The sequence below is a fragment of the Trachypithecus francoisi genome, unplaced genomic scaffold (assembly GCF_009764315.1).
Source record: "Trachypithecus francoisi isolate TF-2019V2 unplaced genomic scaffold, Tfra_2.0 Lachesis_group1, whole genome shotgun sequence".
In the NCBI taxonomy this organism is placed as follows: domain Eukaryota; kingdom Metazoa; phylum Chordata; class Mammalia; order Primates; family Cercopithecidae; genus Trachypithecus; species Trachypithecus francoisi.
The window spans coordinates 82,190,044-82,210,514 of NW_022681454.1; the positions used below are offsets into that span (position 1 = coordinate 82,190,044).

The window sequence follows — 20,471 nt, forward strand, 5'->3', positions numbered from 1 at the left end:
TCTCCCTATTTCAATATCCTTAATGTAATCACACCAGCAAAGATCCTTTTACCACGTAAGAAAACATATTCACTGGTTCCCAGGATTACGAGGTGGATATCTTTGGGGGTCATTGTTCTAACAATCCTTGAGAGATTTCATTGAGCAGAGCTCCACCTGCTAAGCTGCATTAGACATGCAGTGAGAAAAAAAAATTAGGGGTGCATTGACTCACTGAGATTTAGGAGGTTGTCTATTACTACAGCAGAATTTAGCACACATTTATACCTCATTTCATTTTTGCCACCTGTTTATATTTTGCAATAACTCTATGCATTAAGTATGACTTTTTAAAATAAAGTACACTTTTAAAATATTATACTAGGAATAATCTATGAGCAAAACAAAGGGTGTTTTTGTTCTTGAAAAAAGTAACTTTAGATCTGTAGACTTAAAAATAAATATTGCCCACATTTAATATCCTAACAAAATTCTTCCCTGACTCTGAAAAGTCTTCAGATTCCCTTTGGTCCAAAAAAACTGACAGGTGGCCGGGCACAGTGGCTCATGCCTGTAATCCCAGCACTTCAGGAGGCCGAGGCAGGCAGATCACGAGGTCAGGAAATGGAGACCATCCTGGCCAACATAGTGAAACCCCATCTCTACTAAAAATAAAAAAAAATTAGCTGGGCGAGGCGGAGGTTGCAGTGAGCTGAGATCGCACCACTGTACTCCAGCCTGGCGATATAGCGAGACTTCATCTGAAAACAAAACAAAACAAAACAAAACAAAAAAAGACACACAACTAATAGGTTAGCAATGTTGATTTACTTAGATGCTGAACCAGGTGAAAGTAACAAAGAAAACAAATATGATTGGAAGATTGTTAAATCTAGTCCTGTTTTTCCTAGAAGTTGAGGGGTGAGGATGGAGGGAGGTTTTCCTGATAATGGAAATGCAAATACATTTATCTGACTTTCTAAAGCACAACCCTTTCCCTAGTTCATGCAATCGTGTGTTATAGGTCATAAAACATAGAGTGAGAAATGTTTTACCGTCTTGAATTACAGAATCCAAGCTGTGCCACCACCCGCATGTCTTCTTCATAAGTTGGATGGACTTCTGGACATGTCAGTCTCAGTACCAATCAGTGGTCACCAGCTTTTTGATTGTGCCCCTCTAATCAGCAAAACATGTTCAGCCCATACTTCTACTATGTATACTTACCAATGTATTACAAGCATTACAATACATGCACAAAAAAGACACTAAAAGATGATATAAAAGTGAGATAAATAATATTATTATTTATTCATTTTGGAGGGGTAGGAAACAGGTTTTATTGGTGGGTGTGAATAAGGAGGGGCAAACCAGTGGGAGCCCCCATAAGTACAGGGCCTGCCACTTGTCCAGGGGGCTATGACTGGGGAGTGTTTGACCCGATAGCTCTCTAGGATGAGCTGCTTCACAGTTACCATGTCTTCAAATTCATCCACATTAATCTTGATAAAACCTTGCTTCTTTGAAATATGGATCTTCTAGCAGCTAGAGAACTTGAACTTGGTCCTGTGTGGGGTCTTAATCACATACTCCTTGTTCTACAGCTTGGTGCAGATGAACATGAATGACTTGGCCAATGTGGACCTTTCCTCCCATGCCCTGGGGCTTTCAAAGGCACCCTGCATACCTGCCTAGCGCCTAGACTGGAAACATCATCAGGTCAGGGACATGAATGTCCATTGGAAAGGGCTGTCTCCAAGGGTCCTTAGGGCAACGCATACAACATACAAGCAACAGGGTGCACACACTACCGAGAAGGCTGCTCTCTGCAGCCATGGCACACCAGGCCCTTACAAGGAAAGGAACATGATCGGCTTAACTGACTATAGGAAATAATATTTTTAAATATCTTTCTAATCATGGCAGCATCATGCTACAATCATTAATATTTCAAGGCAAAATATGCCCTTAAGCTGTGGTTCCTCATTAATGATAATGGATGTAAATACAACTTGCAAGCCATCTCCTTGATAATTTTGACTGACTAAATAATTTTGTCAGACTTTTCCTCAAATCTCATTTGACCCTTATTATTTTTGCCTTTCAATGTGGGTATCAAAGAGTTTTTTCTAGGAGTAGCACTGTCTGCTCTATCTTTTTGTTGTTGTTATTGTAGTTGTTTATTTGCTTGTACTCATGTTATTGTTTTCACCTCAATCCATGGTTTCTTTGCAGGAAATCTTTTTGAGTCATCTGTCTGTTTTTATAAGAGTTAATTTAATTAAAATTAGAGACTATTGTCTAAAACACAGTTATGACAATATAGCTGACCATACATAAACTGTAATGCATCACACTGTGCTGAAAGAAAGAGTGAGGAAACCACCATCAACCCATCTTTTCTGGAACTCCCACTCTTCCCTCGGGTGCCTCCGTGTATGGTACAAACACCACACAAAGCCAGGTGACATCTGGATAAAGGGAGGGTGCCATTGTCGATCCATATATTGACTTTCATAATGCTTCTGGGAAGCATGTGCCATACTCTGTAGAACTCTAATTTAAGTAGCTGAGGCCAGGCACAGTGGCTCACGCCTGTAATCCCATCTGTTTGGGAGGCTGAAACAGGTGGATCGCTTGAGTCCAGGAGTTTGAGCCCAGCCTGGGCAACATGGTTTTCATGTTGATGGGGGTTTCATGTAGAAACTCCATCTCTAAAAAAAAAAAAAAAAAAAAAAATTAGCTGGGCATAGTGGCGCACACCTGTAGTCCTAGCTCCTCAGGAGGCAGAAGCGAGAGGATCACTTCAGCCTGGGAGGTCCAGGCTGCAGTGAGCTGTGATTGTGCCACTGCACTCCAGCCCGGGCAACAAAACAAGAACCTGTTTCCAAAAAAAATAAAATAAAGCAAGAAGAAAGAAAAAAATAAGTATCTGAAATGCAAGTTTCTAAAAAGGCTTTTACATGAGCAATCAGTTTAGGTATGTGGCAAAAGACACAGTTTAGGTATGTGGCAAAATCTATTCTAATAATGTTGCCATTACAAAACAAATTACAAAGAAACTGAAGCCAGAAAGCCTAATCCCATAGAGGGTTTTTGGAAATTGGGACCAGAAACCAGATAGTCTGAGTCTCGGGCCAACACACTTTCCGTTACACCATGAGATTATGAATGAGTGAACTTAGAAATTTCATGACCGAATTAAGTCCTGCTGGCCTCTCTTCAGCATGCTGTGCTCTGTGATGAGGGGGAAAGACGCAAGCCAAGAACGGGGAGAAGCCAGGAGGTAACAGGTTCAGCCCTGGATGAGGATTTTTAGTTCCCTCCAAGATAATTATAAAGAAAAGATATTTATTTATAAGAAAACATTGAAAGAATACAAGAAACTACTAGAAGTGGTTACCTTTAGGAGTGGGGTGAGGGTGGCAGGAATGTGGTGGACAAAAATAGGGCTGGGGACCAGACTTCACAGTGCATACCTTATATATAGCTCTATTTTTTTTTTTGAGAGGGAATCTTGCTCTGTTGCCCAGGCTGGAGTGTAGTGGTACAATCTCCACTCACTACAACCTCCACTTCCTGAGTTCAAGCAACAATCCCATTTCAACCTCCTGAGTAGCTGGGATTACAGGTGCACTCCACCACGTCTGGTTAATTTTTGTATTTTTAGTAGAGATGGGGTTTCACCATGTTGGCCAGGCTTATCTAGAACTCCTGAACTCAAGTGATCCACCCACCTCATCCCCTCAAAATGCAGGGATTTCATGTGTGAGCCCCTGCACCCGGCCTAGCTCTGATTTTTGAGCCAGGCTAGTGTATTACCTATAGAAAGATATTTATAAAGGTCATGGTTTGCCTCCCATTGTATCTCTAGCTGTGTGTCTCACTGAAAAGGATATTCAGATAGATAGATAAGGTTCTTCTGAAAAGAGTTATGCGTGCCTTCTCTACCAGAAGTTCAAGGATATTATTAATATGGTTTGGATTTGTGTCCCTGCCCAAATCTTATGTCAAATTGTAATCCCCAATGTTGGAGGCGGGACCTAATGGGAAGTGATTGGATCATGGAGGCAGCTTCCCCTATGCTGTTCTTGTGATTGTGAGTTCTCCCAATTTCTGGTTGTTTAAAAGCATGTAGCCCTTTCCCCTTCACTCTCTTTTCCTCCTGCTCCAGCCATGAGGCTGTGCTGGCTTCCCCTTAGCCTTCTGCCATGATTGTAACATTTCTGAGGCCTCTCAAGCCATGCAGGACCATGAGCCAATTAAACCTCTTTTCTTCATAAATTACCCAGTCTCAAGTATTCCTTTACAGCAGTGTGAGAATTGACTAATATATTATATTCAGGGCTACATTGATTATATTGATATATATTGATTATATTCAAGGACAGCCAGCCAGGAAGATGTCTGGTGTGGCGACCTATAAGAAATGATAAAATGTTCCTGGAAACATAATAAGATGAAGGCAATTATAGTTCCCTCCTGTACCAGTAGAGTTCAATCAGGGAAGCAAGACCATTATGAGCACTATGGGGTAAGTTATTTATTATGGAGTTAAACTTTCCGCAATCTGGGGAAAAGCTGAGGAAGAAAGGTCTGAAAAGCACCAGAAAAAAGTCACTAATCAACCCTGGAGCTGGTGAACAAGTCGAGGCTTGCTGGATGTGAGGTGCAACCATGAAGGTGCTGGCATAGAAGTCTATGGAAGGCTCTTTGTGGCTTCCACCTCTGTGAGCTCACAACAGAGCATCTTATGGTGGGCCTGGTTCATGGCTGGTCAGTAGGGCCAGCAGTCAGGAAGAGCTGGACATTGAGTGGGAAAAATTGAAGACAAGGTGGCACCCACAGGCACTGTTTTTGTTTGTTTTGGTTTTGTTGTTGTTATTGTTGTTGTTTTGAGACGGAATTTCGCTCTTGTCACCAGGCTGGAGTGCAATGGTATGATCTTGGCTCACGGCAACATCTGCCTCCCGTGTTCAAGCAATTCTAGTGCCTCAGCCTCTGGAGTAGCTGGGATTACAGGCGCCTTGCCTTGGCCTCCCAAAGTGCTGGGATTACAGGCGTGAGCCACCTCTTCCGGCCCCCACAGGCACTGTTAACCACACCTACCAATCATGGCCTTCAAAGTGCAGTGGCTGCTGCTTCATTCCTGATCTCAAATTTCACATAAGGCACTCGCTTCAAAATTAGAATGATATTAGCCATTAGCATGGCCCCCGCATGGGGTGATGCACAAATTTATGAAGCAGTCCATATTTTCAGCTTCCTTTTAATATCATACGATTATTTAGGTAATAAGAAATACTAGCCGGGCGCGGTGGCTCACGCCTGTAATCCCAGCACTTTGGGAGGCCGAGGCGGGCGGATCACAAGGTCAGGAGATCCAGACCATGGTGAAACCCCGTCTCTACTAAAAATACAAAAAAATTAGCCGGGCGCGGTTGCGGGCGCCTGTAGTCCCAGCTACTCAGGAGGCTGAGGCAGGAGAATGGCGTGAACCCGGGAGGCGGAGCTTGCAGTGAGCCGAGATCCGGCCACAGCACTCCAGCCTGGGCGGCAGAGTGAGACTCCGCCTCAAAAAAAAAAAAAAAAAAAAAAAAGAAATACTAAGTAATTAGCTTTAGATTTTGTAATTTTCTCCCTGAGTTTCCACTAGATCTTTACATTCTAGTAGTCAATGTATTTTCAGTGAAATGTAAAAATATTCCTGTTCTCTTTGATCAGTATTAATTTCTTGAAATCATGTTGTCACTTGAATCCTGTAGCTGTCATTCATCTCTTTTATAAGCAACATTTGATTTTTGATGTGTGTAGACCAGCTCTTCTTCATTTTTTCATCACATTTTCAAGATGTGATTTTACATTTCTGCATCTTAAAAACAGTTTGGTCAAAATTCTAGATACTTGCTACTAATTTATGTACCTAAACATGTGACCTTTGTGAACAGAAATTGCCATGTCCAATCTGTGTTTATACACAATTTTTTGGTTATATACTCCTTAGATTTGTGGATTCAAGTTACTGAAGTGAATACCATTCAAATCCTAGGCCATATTAATTGATTATACATTTTTAGAATGTTAAACAAACAGGCCAGGCCCAGTGGCCCACACCTGTAATCCCAGCAACTTGGGAGGCCAAGGCAAGCAAATCGCTTGAGGCCAGGAGTTCGAGGCCAGCCAGGCCAACATGGTGAAACACCATCTCTATTAAAAATACAAAAATAGTCGGATATGGTAGCACATGTGCCTATAATCCCAGCTACTTGGGTGGCATGGAGGTTGGCAGTGAGCAGAGATCGTGCCACTGCACTCCAGCGTGGGTGACAAACAAAATCACACAAGTTTCTCTTGTGGCAACTATAACTTTGAACCATACAAGGTATCTCTGTATCTAAGTTATCTAGGAAATGTAATTCCAATTTAGCTACCTTGACATTGTACAAAGTCCTCATGGCTCCTCACAGGGACAAATTCCATGTGGCTAAAAGCAACTTTGATAAGCTGCTTGGGATAGAGTGTAAGACATTCAAGACTCCAGCTCCAGCTTCAATTAACAATGGCTACGCTTCCTTCTAAGGATGTGGGGCTGTCTGCCTTCAGGGCTTCGGCTCTGTGGGTGAAATATGCAGGTTTGGAGCTAGACCTGAATTGCTGAGGACTGTGGAGGAGAGGCAGAAAGGTGCCCCCAGCAGCTCAATGTTGCTTTTGCCAGCAGAGGGCTCAGCTTTGCTAGAAATAAACGTAGAATCATTTGCAGAAAATAAACTTAGAGGCTGGGTGTGGTGGTTCACACCTGTAATCCCAGCACTTTGGGAGGCCAGGGTGGGCTCCCAGGATCACCTGAGGTCAGGAGTTTGAGACTAGCCTGACCAACATGGTAAAACCCCGTCTCTACTAAAAATACAAAAATTAGCCAGGCATGGTGGTGGGCACCTGTAATCTCAGCTACTTGGTAGGCTGAGACAGGAGAATCACTTGAATCCAGAAGGCAGAGGTTGCTGGCAGGTAGAGGTTGCAGTGAGCCAAGAATCATGCCACTGCACTCTAGCCTGAGCAACGGAGTAAGACTCTGTCTCAAGAAAAAAAATAAAAATCAGAGTTTAGCAAGCTATAGAGGCACCAACATGCCCCCATTGTGTAGTTTTTCTTTAACATTTTTCAGATGCAAAAGTATAGACTGAAAACACTCCAGCCCTCTGTGGGGAAAAGAGAGGTCAGCTTGTTACTGTGTTTCTATAGAAAGAAGTAAATTTAAGAGACTCCATTTGCCTCTGTATTTGAGATGCTGTTAATCTGTGACTCTACCCCCAATCTTGTCCTTGCTAGAGACATCGCTGTGCTAATTAAAGTTGAAAAGATTTTGGGCTGTAAGGAATGTGCTTTGTTAGGTAAATGCTTAAAGCCTACTTGTGGTTGAAGGTCGGTGCCATTCTCTTAAATCTCAGTAAAAGAAAAACATCTGTCTCCTGCCCGCCCCTGGGTAAATAGAACATCTCCGTGTATCTGTATGTCTTACTGCTGATTTACTCCCTTATCTTTTGAGCAATAAATACTGAGGGAACTAAGAGACCGGTGCCGGTGTGGGTCCTCTATAAGCACAGCACCGGTCCCCTGGGCCCTGCTTTTCTTTCTCTATACTTTGTCTCTGTGTATTATTTCTTTTCTCAAGTCTCTCGTTCCACCTAACGAGAAGCACCCACAGGTGTGGAGGGGCAGGCCACCCCTTCATCTGGTGCCCAACGTGGAGGCTTTTCTCTAAGGTGAAGGTACGCTGGAGTGTGGTCATTGAGGACAAGTCGACGAGAGACTCCCGAGTACATCTACAGTCAGCCTTGTGGTAAGCTTGTGCGCTCGGAAGAACCTAGGGTAACAATGGGGCAAACTAAAAGTAAATATGCCTCTTATCGCAGCTTTATAAAAATTCTCTTAAAAAGAGGGGGAGTTAAAGTGTCTACCATAAATCTAATTACGCTCTTTCAAACAATAGAACAGTTTTGTCCATGGTTTCCAGAACAGGGAACTTTAGATCTAAAAGATTGGGAAAAAATTGGTAAAGAATTAAAACAAGCAAGTAGGGAAGGTAAAACCATCCCACTTACAGTATGGAATGATTGGGTCATTGTTAAAGTAGCTTTAGAACTGTTGCAAACAGAAGAAGATAACATTTCAATTTCTGATGTCCCTAAAAGCTGTGCAGTAGATTGTGAAAAAGAGGCAGGGATACAATCCCAGAAAGGAAAAGAAAGTTCACACTGTAAATGTGTAGCAGAGCCGGTAATGGCTCAGTCAACGCAAAATGTTGATAATAATCAATTACAGGAGATAATATATCCTGAAACGTTAAAATTAGAGGAAAAAGATCCAAAATTAGCAGAGCCATCAGAGTCTAAACCACGATGGCCAACTCTTACAACAACTCAGATGCCTGCAACCTTAGAACCTCAAATGCAGGTTAAACAAGTACAAACTCCAAAAGAAGATCAAATAGAAAAAGATAGAGTCTCTGTCATGGCAATGCCAATCCAAATACAGTGTCCACAATATCAGCAGGTAGAAAGTAAGACCCAGCCACCAGTAGCCTATCAATACTGGCCGCCAGCTGAACTGCAGTATCTGCAGCCTCCAGAAAATCTGTATGGACAGCCAGGAGCATTTCCAGTGCCACAGGGCAGGGCGCCATATCCTCAGCCGCCCACCATGAGACTTAATCCTACAGCACCGCCTAGTACACAAGGTAGTGCAATACATAAAATTATTAATGAAGCAAGAAAACAGGGAGATATTGAGGCGTGGCAATTCCCAGTAATATTAGAAGCAAGACCACCTGGAGAAGGGACCCAAGAGGGAGAGCCTCCCGTAGCTGAAGCCAGATATCAGTCCTTTTCGATAAAAATGCTAAAAGAGATGAAAGAAGGAGTAAAACAATATGGACCCAACTCTCCTTACATGAGAACATTATTAGATTCCATTGCTCATGGACATAGACTCATTCCTTATGATTGGGAGATTCTGGCAAAATCATCACTCTCACCCTCTCAATTTTTACAATTTAAGACTTGGTGGATTGATGGGGCACAAGTGCAGGTCCGAAGAAATAGGACTGCCAATCCTCCAATTAACATAGATGCAGATCAACTATTAGGAATAGGTCAAAATTGGAGCACTGTTGACCAACAAGCAATAATGTCAAATGAGGCCATTGAGCAAATCAGGGCTATCTGCCTTAGGGCCTGGGAGAAAATCCAAGACCCAGGAACTGCCTGCCCATCCTTTAATACAGTAAGACAAGGCTCAAAAGAGCCCTACCCTGATTTTGTAGCAAGACTTCAGGATGCTGCTCAAAAGTCAATTACCGATGAGAATGCCCGTAAGGTCATAGTGGAGTTGATGGCATATGAAAACGCCAATCCAGATTGTCAATCAGCCATTAAGCCATTAAAAGGAAGGGTTCCCGCAGGAACAGATGTAATCTCAGAGTACGTTAAAGCCTGCGATGGAATTGGAGGAGCCATGCATAAAACTATGCTTATGGCTCAAGCAATCACAGGAGTTGCTTTAGGAGGACAAGTGAAAACGTTTGGGGGAAAATGCTATAATTGTGGTCAAATTGGTCATCTAAAAAAGAGTTGCCTAGTCACAAATAAACAAAATGTAGCTACTCAAGTTACTACAACAACAGATAAAGGGCCACCTGGCCTATGTCCAAGATGTAAAAAGGGAAAACATTGGGGTAATCAATGTCATTCTAAATATGACAAAAATGGGGAACCACTGTTGGGAAACAAGAGGAGGGGCCAGCCTCAGGCCCCGCAACAAACTGGGGCATTCAAAATTCAACCTTTTGTTCCTCAGGGTTTTCAGGAACAACAACCCCCACTGTCGCAAGTGTCTCAGGGAATAAGCCAGTTATCACAATACAGCAATTATCCCCCGCCACAAGTGGCAGTGCAGCAGTAGATCTATGTACTTTACAAGCAGTCTCTCTGCTTCCAGGGGAGCCTCCACAAAGAATCCCCACGGGGGTATACGGCCCATTGCCTGAGGGGACTGTAGGACTAATCTTAGGAAGATCAAGTTTAAATCTAAAAGGAGTTCAAATTCATACTGGTGTGGTTGATTCAGACTATAAAGGCGAAATTCAATTGGTTATTAGTTCCTCAATTCCTTGGAGTGCCAGTCCAGGAGACAGGATCGCTCAATTATTACTCCTACCTTATATTAAAGTTGGAAACAGTGAAATAAAAAGAACAGGAGGGTTTGGAAGCACTGATCTGGCAGGAAAGGCTGCATATTGGGCAAGTCTGGTCTCTGAGAGCAGACCTGTGTGTAAGGCCATTATTCAAGGAAAACAGTTTGAAGGGTTAGTAGACACAGGAGCAGATATCTCTGTCATTGCTTTAAATCAGTGGCCAAAAAATTGGCCTAAACAAAAGGCTGTTACAAGACTTGTCGGCGTAGGCACAGCTTCAGAAGTGTATGAAAGAACAATGATTTTACATTGTTTAGGGCCAGATAATCAAGAAAGTACTGTTCAGCCAATGATTACTTCAATTCCTGTTAATCTATGGGGTTGAGATTTGTTACAACAATGGGGTGCAGAAATCGTTATGCCCACTCCATTATACAGCCCCATGAGTCAAAAAATCATGACTAAAATGGGATATATACCAGGAAAGGGATTAGGAAAAAATGAAAATGGCATTAAAGTCCCAATTGAGACTAAGAAAAATCAAAAAAGAAAAGGAATAGGGTATCCTTTTTAGGGGCGGCCACTGTAGAGCCTCCTAAACCCATTCCATTAACTTGGAAAACAGAAAAACCGGTATGGGTAAATCAGTGGCCACTACCAAAACAAAAACTGGAGGCTTTACACTTATTAGCAAAGGAACAATTAGAAAAGGGACACATTGAGCCTTCATTCTCACCCTGGAATTCTCCTGTATTTGTAATTCAGAAAAAGTCAGGCAAATGGCATATGTTAATGGACTTAAGAGCCGTAAACACTGTAATTCAACCCATGGGGCCTCTCCAACCTGGATTGTCCTCTCCGGCCATGATCCCAAAAGACTGGCCTTTAATTATCATTGATCTTAAAGATTGCTTTTTTACCATTCCTCTGACAGAGCAGGATTGTGAAAAATTTGCCTTTACTATACCAGCCATAAATAATAAAGAACCAGCCACCAGGTTTCAGTGGAAAGTTTTACCTCAGGGAATGCTTAATAGTCCATCTATTTGTCAAACTTTTGTAGGTCAAGTCCTTCAACCAGTTAGAGACAAATTTTCAGATTGTTATATCATTCACTATATTGATGATATTTTATGTGCTGCAGAAACAAGAGACAAATTAATTGACTGTTACACATTTCTGCAAGCAGAGGTTGCCAGCACAGGACTAACAATAGCATCTGATAAGATCCAAACCTCTGCTCCTCTTCATTATTTAGGGATGCAAATAGAAAATAGAAAAATTAAGCCACAAAAAATAGAAATAAGAAAAGATACATTAAGCCGGGCGCGGTGGCTCAAGCCTGTAATCCCAGCACTTTGGGAGGCTGAGACGGGCGGATCACGAGGTCAGGAGATCGAGACCATCCTGGCTAACAAGGTGAAACCCCGTCTCTACTAAAAATACAAAAACTAGCCGGGCGAGGTGGCTGGCGCCTGTAGTCCCAGCTACTCGGGAGGCTGAGGCAGGAGAATGGCGTAAACCCAGGAGGCAGAGCTTGCAGTGAGCTGAGATCTGGCCACTGCACTCCAGTCCGGGCGACAGAGCGAGACTCCGTCTCAAAAAAAAAAAAAAAAAAAAAAAAAAAAAAAAAAAAAGAAAAGATACATTAAAACATTAAATGACTTTCAGAAATTGTTAGGCGATATTAATGGATTCGGCCAACTCTAGGCATTCCTATTTATGCCATGTCAAATTTGTTCTCTATCCTAAGAGGAGATCCAGATTAAATAGTAGAAGAATATTAACCCCAGAGGCAACAAAAGAAATTAAATTAGTGGAAGAAAAAATTCAGTCAGCGCAAATAAGTAGAATAGATTCTTTAGCCCCACTCCAACTTTTGATTTTTGCTACTGCACATTCTCCAACAGGCATCATTGTTCAAAATACTGATCTTGTGGAGTGGTCATTCCTTCCTCACAGTACAATTAAAACTTTTACATTGTACTTGGATCAAATAGCTACATTAATTGGTCAGACAAGATTACGAATAATAAAATTGTGTGGTAATGACCCAGACAAAATAGTTGTTCCTTTAACCAAGGAACAAGTTAAACAAGCTTTTATCAATTCTGGTGCATGGCAAATTGGCCTTGCTGATTTTGTGGGAATTATTGATAATCATTACCCCAAAACAAAAATCTTCCAGTTTTTAAAATTGACTACTTGGATTTTACCTAAAATTACCAGACATAAACCTTTAAAAAATGCTCTGACAGTATTTACTGATGGTTCCAGCAATGGAAAAGCAGCTTACACAGGGCCAAAAGAGCGAGTAATTAAAACTCAATACCAATCAGCTCAAAGGGCAGAGTTGGTTGCAGTCATTACAGTGTTAGAAGATTTTAATCAACCTGTTAATATTATATCAGATTCTGCATATGTAGTACAGGCTACAAGGGATGTTGAGACAGCTCTAATTAAATATAGCATGGATGATCAGTTAAACCAGCTGTTCAATTTGTTACAACAAACTATAAGAAAAAGGAATTTCCCATTTTATATTACTCATATTCGAGCACACACTAATTTACCAGGACCTTTAACTAAAGCAAATGAACAAGCTGACTTACTGGTATCCTCTGCATTCATCAAAGCACAAGAACTTCATGCTTTGACTCATGTAAATGCAACAGGGTTAAAAAACAAATTTGATGTCACATGGAAACAGGCAAAAAATATTGTACAACATTGTACCCAGTGTCAAGTACTACACCTGCCCACTCAAGAGGCAGGAGTTAATCCCAGAGGTCTGTGTCCTAATGCATTATGGCAAATGGATGTTACCCATGTACCTTCACTTGGAAAATTATCATATATTCATGTAACAGTTGATACTTATTCACATTTCATATGGGCAACATGCCAGACAGGAGAAAGTACTTCCCATGTTAAAAAACATTTGTTATCTTGTTTTGCTGTGATGGGAGTTCCAGAAAAAATTAAAACTGACAATGGACCAGGTTATTGTAGTAAAGCTTTCCAAAAATTCTTAAATCAGTGGAATATTACACATACAACAGGAATTCCTTATAATTCCCAAGGACAGGCCATAGTTGAAAGAACAAATAGAACACTCAAAACTCAGTTAGTTAAACAAAAAGAAGGGGGAGACAGTAAGGAGTGTACCTCTCCTCAGATGCAGCTTAATCTAGCACTCTATACCTTAATTTTTTAAACATTTATAGAAATCAGACTACTACTTCTGCAGAACAACATCTTCCTGGTAAAAAGAAGAGCCCACATGAAGGAAAACTGATTTGGTGGAAAGACAACAAAAATAGGACATGGGAAATAGGGCAGGTGATAACCTGGGGAAGAGGTTTTGCTTGTGTTTCACCAGGAGAAAATCAGCTTCCTGTTTGGATACCCACTAGACATTTGAAGTTCTACAATGAACCCAGTGGAGATGCAAAGAAAAGCGCCTCCACGGAGACAGAAACACCGCAATCGAGCACCATTGACTCGCATGATGAGTCAAGGGGTGATATTAGAAAAACAGATGAAGTCACCACACACCAAGAAGGCGGAGCTGCCGACCTGGGCACAGTTAAAGAAGCTGACACTGTTAGCTAGAAAAAGCCTAGCTAGCACAAAGGTGACACAAACCTCAGAAAAAATGCTGCTTGCAGCTTTAATGGTTGTATCAACGGTGGTAAGTCTCCCCATGCCTGCAGGAGCAGCTGCAGCTAATTATACCTACTGGGCCTATGTGCCTTTCCCACCCTTAATTCGGGCAGTCACATGGATGGACAATCCTATTGAAATATATGTTAATAATAGTGTGTGGGTAGCTGGTCCCACAGATGATCGTTGCCCTGCCAAACCGGAGGAAGAAGGAATGATGATAAATATTTCCATTGGGTATCGTTATCCTCCTATATGTCTAGGGAAAGCACCAGGATGTTTAATGTCTGCTATCCAAAATTGGCTGGTAGAAGTACCTACTCTCAATCCCACCTGTAAATTTACTTATCACATGGTAAGCGGAATGTCACTCAAACCACAGGTAAACTATTTACAAGACTTCTCTTATCAAAGATCATTAAAATTTAGGCCAAAAGGAAAACCTTGCCCCAAGGAGATTTCCATAGAAACAAGAGATTTAGTTTGGGAAGAATGTGTGGCTGATAGTGCCGTGATTTTACAAAACAATACATTTGGAACGGTTATAGACTGGGCACCTCGAGGTCAATTCTACCACGATTACACAGGACAAACTCAATTCTGTCCCAGTGCACTAGTGAGTCCAACTGTTGATAGTGACTTAACAAAAAATGTAGACAAACATAAGCACAAAAAATTACAGTCTTTATACCCTTGGAAATGGGGAGAAAAGGGAATCTCTACTCCAAGATCAAAAATAATAAGTCCTGTTTTTGGTCCTGAACATCCAGAATTACGGAGGCTTACTGTAGCTTCATATCACCTTAGAATTTGGTCTGGAAACCAAACTATAGAAACAAGAGATTATAAGACATTTTACTCTATCAACCTAAATTCCAGTCTAACAGTTCCTTTACAAAGTTGTGTAAAGCCCCCTTATATGTTAGTCATAGGAAATAGTTATTAAACCAGACTCCCAAACTATAACATGTGAAAATTGCAGATTGTTTACTTGCATTGATTCGACTTTTGATTGGCAGCACCGTATTCTGCTAGTGAGAGCAAGAGAAGGTGTGTGGATCCCTGTGTCTATGGATCGACCATGGGAGGCCTCGCCATCCATCCATATTTTAACTGAAGTATTAAAAGGCATTTTAAATAGATCCAAAAGATTCATTTTTACTTTAATTGCAGCAATTATGGGATTAATTGCAGTCACATCTACAGCCGCTGTGGCAGGAGTTGCATTGCACTCTTCTGTTCAGACAGTAAGGTTTGTTGACAATTGGCAAAAGAATTCCACAAGGTTGTGGAATTCACAATCTGATATCGATCAAAAATTGGCAAATCAAATTAATGATCTTAGACAAACTGTCATTTAGATGGGAGATAGGCTCATGAGCTTGGAACATCGTTTCCAGTTACAATATGACTGGAATACTTCAGATTTTTGTATTACACCCCAAATTTATAATGAGTCTAAACATCACTGGGACATGGTAAGACGCCATTTACAGGGAAGAGAAGATAATCTCACTTTAGACATTTCTAAATTAAAACAATAAATTTTTGAAGCCTCTCAGAGTCACTTAAATATTGTGCCTAGAGCTGAGGCGTTAGATCAAGTGACAAAAAATCTTTATGGATTAAACCCCACGACTTGGATTAAGTCTATTGGAAACTCTACTGCAATAAATTTTGGAATTATGTGTCTCTGTTTAATCGGTTTGTTTTTAGTGTGCTGGACCAGTCGAAGAATCCTGCGCCAAAATCGAGAAAACGAACAAGCCTTCATCGCCATGGCACATTTATATAGAGAGAAAGGGAGAAACAATGTTGCAGGAAGTCAGAGACCTTGAACAGAGGGACTGGCTGGAGCCACGACAGAAAAACATAAAATATAAAGATTTCATGGACATTTTATTACTTCTCCAAAATTTATACTTTTGTAATTTCTTATGTCTGTCTTGCATCTCTTAATCCTACCATTTTCTTTGTAAGCTGAGGAGGATACATGTCACCTCAAGACCCTGTGATGATTGCCTTAACTACACAGATTGTTTGTAAAACATGTGTGTTTGAACAATATGAAATCTGAGCATCTTGAAAAAAAGAACAGGATAACAGCGGTGTTCAGGAAACAAGGGAGGTAACCTTAAACTGGCCGCCGGTGAGCCGGACGGAACAGAGCCATATCTTTTCTCCTTTTGCACACAAATAGGAGAGATATCGCTGAATTCTTTTTCTCAGCAAGGAATATCCCTGAGAAAGAGAATGCGCTCTAAGGGTAGGCCTATAAACGACCCCCTTGGAGGCGTGCCGCCTTTTACAGTTGAAGCCGAAGGGATGAAATAAGCCCCGGCCTCCTGTAGTGCTCTCAGGATTATTAGGAAGAGGAAATTCCCACCTAATAAATTTTGGTCAGTCAGGTTGTCTGCTCTCAAACCCTATTTCCTGATAAAATGTTATCAATGACTATGCGTGTCCAAAATTTCATTAGCAATTTTAATTTTAATTTTAACACCATCCTGTGATCTCATCCTGCCTCCACTTACTTTGTAATATTCTATTACTTTGTAAAGTATATAATCTCAGTGTCATGATGACAATGGTAGTTTTGTTGAAAAGAAAAGGGGGAAATGTGGGGAAAAGAGAGGTCAGCTTGTTACTGTGTTTATATAGAAAGAAGTAAATTTAAGAGACTCCATTTGCCTCTGTATTTGAGATGCTGTTAATCTGTGACTCTACCCCCAATCTTGTCCTTGCTAGAGACATCGCTGTGCTAATTAAAGTTGAAAAGATTTTGGGCTGTAAGGAATGTGCTTTGTTAGGCAAATGCTTAAAGCCTACTTGTGGTTGAAGGTCAGTGCCATTCTCTTAAATCTCAGTAAAAGAAAAACATCTGTCTCCTGCCCGCCCCTGGGTAAATAGAACATCTCCGTGTATCTGTATGTCTTACTGCTGATTTACTCCCTTATCTTTTGAGCAATAAATACTGAGGGAACTCAGAGACCGGTGCCGGTGTGGGTCCTCTGTAAGCACAGCACCGGTCCCCTGGGCCCCGCTTTTCTTTCTCTATACTTTGTCTCTGTGTATTATTTCTTTTCTCAAGTCTCTCGTTCCACCTAACGAGAAGCACCCACAGGTGTGGAGGGGCAGGCCACCCCTTCAGGCCTCGTCATGGCTAAGATTCTATTCCTGGAATGTAGCCAGATGGACTCATTAAATTCAGATTTGAATCTTCTGGAATTATGACTTGAAATGTCTACAAGTTCCTAGAAGAAGCAGTTTTATCTCCTATAGTGTGTACTGCTATGTCCTGCCCCGATCCCCTTCCCCAGGCCACCTCCAGCTACTGCCAGTGACTCACAACTGCCCCTGCTAATGAGAACTGCCCTTGGCCAACGGGAGGCACCTCCCCCAAGAGACCCCTGCCAATGACTGGCTGATGTGTGGAAACAAGAAGCCAATCCATTTGTCTCAAGGGGGAACTCACTGTGGTGCAGTCCACACTCCAGTGCTCCCCCTGGGGCTAGGCTGTACCTGCCGGGACCACATCCTTACTTAGCTCTTCTGCTCTCTCTTCCTTTCTTCCCTCGTTTTTTCCTGAGAACACATCCTCAGGAAATCAATAGTATTTGAATTCCTGTCTTAGGTTCTACTTCTAAGGAGTCCCAATCTACAATCCCTCTCTATTGTATTCTCCTCCCCAGCCACACTGCACACCTGCCAGTCCTAGAAGCAAGGCATGTGCCAACCTCAGGGCCTTTGCACTTGCCATTCCTTCTGCCTGGCAAAGCTTTCCACCAAATATCTGAGTGGCTGACTCCCTCAGCTCCTTCAGATCTTTACTTAAATGCCATCAAGATCTTGTTTTGGATTTTTTTTTTAACAACCCATTTAAAACTACAAACCCATCCAACACTCCTTTATCCCTTTCTTGTTCTTGTACCATTTAATATAATAACAGCAAGTACTTATGTAGTGCTTAAAGTGTGCCAGTCACAGTTCTAACACTGATTAAATGTAATCCTCACGACAAATCTCAAAAGATTTTATTAACCCAAATTTACTGATGAGGAAACTGAGGCACAGAGAGGTTAAGAACTTCCTCAAAGGCCATAAAGCTTGTAAGTGATGGTGCCAGGCTTTGATCCCAGGCTGTCTGGTTCCAACACTGTGTCACTACACTGCACTATCATATTCACTGACTTTATTTATTTATTTGCTTATTTACTTATTTGTGTTGATTAATGTGTATCTCCTTCCACTAAAATACAAGCTCCTTGAGGATACAGATTTTTGTCTTCTTGGTCCACTGCTGTGTCCCACAGCATCTAGAGAAGTCTGGGTACCATACTCGGCCCTCAAATATTGATTAAACTGTGTACCTTCTGTGTCCTCAAGCCCTTCTTCTTTCTGGATTCAAGAGAGAAAACAAATTATTATAAAGTGGATTGGTTCTTCTACTTTTAGCCAATGTTCAGATTGATAAAATAAGAACCTCTTCCTTCCCATCTTGACTGAGCTCTGTAACAAATTGGATGCAATATTTCATGGCTCACAGTGATAATGTTTAAATATCTGGCTTCCATTTTATAACCATGAGTGCCATGCAGCCATGTTATTGCTGGCTGAGATAATGATCTCTAGCATTCTGATTACCAGAGTTTGCAGTGATGTTGTCAAGTTTTTTTTTACCAGAGACCATCGAAACTGAGAGAAGACCTGTGTGAATCTAAGCAGAAAGTTCATGGCCAAAGTCATTTATTCACACAATCTAGTACTGTTTCTTGGGACTTCAGGGAACTCCCAAAATAGCATCACATCCAAGTTCTGAACCACCTGAGAAATAGGCTCAAAAAGTAAGATGCATGGAAATTAAAATATCATGTTTACTACTAAGAAAGCTGATATTGCAGAAAATGGCTTAGATTTAAGAGCCAGCTGGGTTTGCTAACACTAAACCCCAGAACTAGACAAACTTGCCCATGGATGGCCACAGACCTCCCCAGGGAGGGCCCTGACCCTGTAAACCTACAGCATGGAGGAGTAAAAGCAGACACATCTTTTCTACAGGTTTCCAGCTCCCACGAGGACTCAAGAGGACACATTTTATCTTCAGGTCAACAGCTCTCAAGAGGAATTGAGAGGAAAGAGCTGCCATTCTATCCAACTTCTCCTATGCACTCACCAGTTAGACAGGTCACTGCATATTCCCAAAAAGAACAAAAAAGAGGAACGAAAAAGGCAGAGCAATGCTAGGCATGTCACACTTACGGATACTCCTTCGAATGAAAGGAATCATCAATAGTGGGCATTTTATTTCACAGCAAAATGGGCAGTTGGACTACTAAAGGAACTAAAGTTACATTTTTACTTTATGAATGTGGTGTCACCAAATATCTAATAGTTAGATTCTTATGATTACCACTTTGTTTCTTAGTTATCAGAGCTAAAGCTGTATTGAAACTGTAGCATTATACAGTTAGGGGTAAAACTTCAAAGATAATCAGTCAACTGCTCTCCTTAATGCAGATGGCAAAACAGAAGGGTTTGTCCCATAACAAAAATCTAGGCAGGTCGGAACCAAAACTACATGCCTGTTTATTCTCAGCCCAAATCTTTTATCCATCCAATGGCTGTTTTCAGCTTGTCATCAAATTGTCTCTAGTGTCAAGAAAGAGAGGAAAAGGAAACCCTTCACTAACAGAAAGCAAAAACATAGCATACATATCTATTTCACAGCCAAGATGACAGGGTGGCACTAAGAAGATGAGGTGTTCAAGAAGACAGAAATCATTTCTCTAAATGATGTCATTAGCTTTCACTGTACTTTTCATGATTTGATACCTTGCACTAAAATTTCCCGTCAGTCTAAGTTCATGTGCTGTAGCTAGCTAAGTCTCTCTGTTTAGGGAGAACTTATTTTTTATTTTAATTGAAGTCAAGAAAACTAGATAGTTCTATACATAAACATAAACTACAGTATCCTAATGATTTTTGTGTTATATTATTTACACATAGCTCAAACATCCTGGGCAATTTTTTAACTCCTACATATGAATCATATTGCAGCTTTTTATCCAATGAATGATAGAAGAAATTAGTGCTAGTCTCAGTATCTCAGAGGAGAGGGAAATCTTATTTCAAGATTCTTTCACTTTCTAGGCCAGGCACGGTGGCTCATGCCTGTTATCCCAGCACTCTGGGAGGCCTAGGCGGGTGGATCACTTGAGGTCAGGAGTTCGAGACCAACCTGGCCAACATGGTGAAGCCCCATCTCTACTACTAAAAATACAAAAATTAGCCAGGGGTGGTGATGTGCGCCTGTAATCCCAGCTACTTGGGAGGCTGAGGCAGGAGCATTGCACGAACCCAGGTGGTGAAGGTTGCAGTGAGCCGAGATTGTGCCACTGCACTTCAGCCTGGATGATAGAGCGAGACTCCATAAAAAAAAAATAAATAAAAATAAAAAGATTATTTCACTTTCTATAATGCAATATGTATGCATAAGGGCTTTAAAATAGGGCACAATGGCCGGGCATGGTGGCTCATGCCTGTAATTCCAGCAGTTTGGGAGGTAGAGGAGGTTGGATCGCCTGAGGTCAGGAGTTTGAGACCAGCCTGGTCAACATGGTGAAACTCTGTCTCT

General features: G+C 41.4%; 1 pseudogene; it reads right to left on the bottom strand.

Annotated features, from left to right (window-relative positions):
* Positions 1 to 1,726: 1,726 nt before the first annotated feature.
* On the bottom strand, positions 1,727 to 1,868 carry LOC117086508 (annotated as a pseudogene).
* Between the last annotated feature and the right edge of the window lie 18,603 nt (positions 1,869 to 20,471).